Source organism: Branchiostoma belcheri, unplaced genomic scaffold (assembly GCF_001625305.1).
Source record: "Branchiostoma belcheri isolate BF01 breed outbred unplaced genomic scaffold, Haploidv18h27 scaffold183, whole genome shotgun sequence".
Classification (NCBI taxonomy): domain Eukaryota; kingdom Metazoa; phylum Chordata; class Leptocardii; order Amphioxiformes; family Branchiostomatidae; genus Branchiostoma; species Branchiostoma belcheri.
The window spans coordinates 191,651-194,575 of record NW_017803302.1 but is presented as its reverse complement, the minus strand read 5'-3'; the positions used below and the strand labels follow the sequence as shown (position 1 = coordinate 194,575).

Genomic DNA, 2,925 nt, shown 5'->3' with positions numbered 1-2,925 from the left:
AAGGAATATTTCTACTTCCTCCGTGAGGACTTTGTATGTGTGCCGCTAATCGAGCGCACGTTACAGGAACACGGGCTCACCCTTTCCAATGACGTTACACAGTTCATTTCTGACATTAGAGAAACATTTATGCGGAAAGAGATGTACAATGATGGTGGTGTCATAATCTTTAACGTTTTTTTTTTTCACCTTCTACCTGTCAGTGTACATGTATAAGACAGAAGGCCCGAAGTATCCATAAATGTTAACCAAAAACCCATAGGTGTATTTGCTCTTTTCTCTGTGAAGGACCAGACATGAAGGTAATTTGCTGTAACTTCAATTTTGTATCTCTGTTTAGATATGTAACTTTGTTGTTTTTATACTGGTGATGGTGATTAGTAGAGCAACAATGAAGCAAATCATATGCGAGCAACGCTACTTCAGGCATCAATTTTTTTTTCTTTTCATGTCTGAGTTAATCACAAACGGCTTTTATATCCACGGACCGTATCTTAGGTGCACCAGCCCCCACTGAGCCCGAGGCACAGTCCCCGAAGTCTGGGTTTCCAAGAGGCTGGACAGCTCTAACAATATACCTATCAGACAGCTCTGTTTACAATGTTTACATACAACGTAATTTATGTAGATAAAGATTGCGGGAGGGGATAAATGTCTCAAGTTTGCAAGCTGTGCTTGCTTTGTTGCAGAAACTGATGTTTCTAACGATCATAGTAAGGTCTCATGTGTCCGACTGTTGGTGTTCTAGATGGGATGGTGTCCGATGGTCCGCCATGCTAACCCACGTTGTTTGATGTTCATCTCAGGAGTTGCTGTAGAGGAAACACAAGGATTTGTACTGTAAGTCAGATAATTATAAAATCGGTCTTTTTTTTAATCGGTACCGACCAGGATTTAAAAAAAAAAATTAGATTCTCAAAAGCACATTAGCGGACATTTATAGTCAGCTAAGGAAGTTCCCGTGGAGACAGTTGGAACCATGTCACTTTTACAATAACCTGCTACAGAATATCATAGACATCTTATTCTTGGCTGAAATATATCACAACATAAATAACAAATTTAAGAAAATATGAATGTGTTAGGCTATCCGAGAATATTGTCCAGCACACAGTTCTCGCTCGCGGACACAGTAAACAAGATAATCTATCACAGATGTCAGCCGCGGTCGGTCTTACAAATACTGAACCTTTGCAAATTCTATCAAGAACTGTTAGAAATGGCGCGTAATGTCGTGGCAGCAGAGTACAGAATGTTTCCTACAATTATGAACTACACACCAGGGAAACAGGTTTGGACAAACTGACATAGTGGCGAGGCAAATTCCACCAACGGCCGGCCTTACACAACACGGCGTGGCTCAACTACACGGCAGAATAAATCGTCTTTCCTCTACAGACTTGTCCACATCTACATACGAGTAACTTTCACATCTTTAAGATTCACTCTTGGTAAATTGGAAAACAAATTGAAGAGACAATTAACACAAACCAACCAGCCATTGCAGCACCCACCTCACACCACCGCCATTCCTCTCCAACTGAAGCTGGGTCGGTGTGCGACGGGATATTCTGTATTCATCCGCTCCGGTACGGTAATTGCTGTATACCAATGGGGCTATTATACAAATGTTGTAAGAATGAAGGTGGTTATAATATCTTGTACCTGGGCAGATAAAGTCGGCAAATTAGACCAAAAGTGCAAATACGAACACTTGTCACCAGATGCTGCGAACTTGTCACGTACTATTTTCTGGCGGCACATGTGTACATCCTGTCTGAGGAGTATGTGCGGTGGCGCGCGTGGTCTAGCGAGGCTCACTTGGGGTTTGTGTGAACATGTTTTTCAGAAAAGGGGTGAGCAACATGCGCAGATTTAGAGGAAGCGGCAAGATAAGAATGAACTATGATACTATCTTCACTGCACTGTGATTGGTCATCCGAAATGGCGTCATCAACCAACCCCTCATAATTACTTTATGTTACCACATTTTTACATACACATCTGTTACTTAAGTAATACAGTTGCCTTCATTTGGTTTATCCTAAGTTCGTTTTGACACAACCACAATGTTCCCACCATTCATATACTTTCCTCTTGTAACAATGATTTATTGTCTTAATATTATTTATATTATTTGTTCAGTTTTTCCTTGTTTAAGTTTCTCATTATTTTGTACATAATTTGCTTTTAATCTTGTAATTCTGCACACGGCATTGCGACCGTATGTGCCGCCGATGTGAAGGCGAAATAAAGTTCAAAGTTCACTCCATTCTGCCCTTTCATTCGGAGCCAGCATCGCCAGTTTTGCCAGAGAGGCAGTCTCATCGGCTAGCAGTAGCCTGGCCACGTGTACGCTGACTGAGTTCGGAGCCCGACCAAGTCGCCTCCAAAAGGTTTGGGCGTGGCAGTGGTAAAGCCTTCCCGTTTAGGCCGGGTTTCACAGTATTTTGGGCGTCTTTGCGCCTTGATTTCTCCGTTTGATGTTACTGTACAGAGGCGGTAAAACGCATCTGAGACTCTGCATTTACATGTTCATGCTTGTTTCTCATTTGCGGGTTGTGTGGGGTGGTATGGCTTGTTAATGTTCTCAACTGGGAGGAAAGATCGAGTTAAGTTTCCCAAAGCGTTCCACGACTTAGTCTAACTGCTTCGCGTGGTGGAACCTTGCTTGGGTTGGGGGAGTTAGTTGAGAGTTCAAGTTCTAACGTGTTATATTTATGTCCTTGTCAGACAACATGTCTCAGAAACCAAGCGCTTCTGGAACCTCCGTGCGGAGGAGGGGTTGACAACAACGCCAACCCGAGCAGCCAGCCACCAGACCCGCAGAACCACGTCGCACCACAGGGACAACAGGATGCGCCGCAGGGACAACAGGCTGCGCCGCAGGGACAACAGGCTGCACCGCAGGGACAACAGGATGCG

The 2,925-nt window shown here is 43.7% G+C and overlaps 1 long non-coding RNA gene across 1 annotated transcript; it reads right to left on the bottom strand.

The window, feature by feature from the left end:
* Window positions 1-421: 421 nt before the first annotated feature.
* LOC109467605 lies at window positions 422-1,810 on the bottom strand. Its single transcript, XR_002140091.1, has 2 exons — window positions 1,515-1,810; window positions 422-812 (listed from the first exon to the last, which is right to left on the bottom strand). It is a non-coding gene; the product is annotated as an uncharacterized LOC109467605 (long non-coding RNA).
* Between the last annotated feature and the right edge of the window lie 1,115 nt (window positions 1,811-2,925).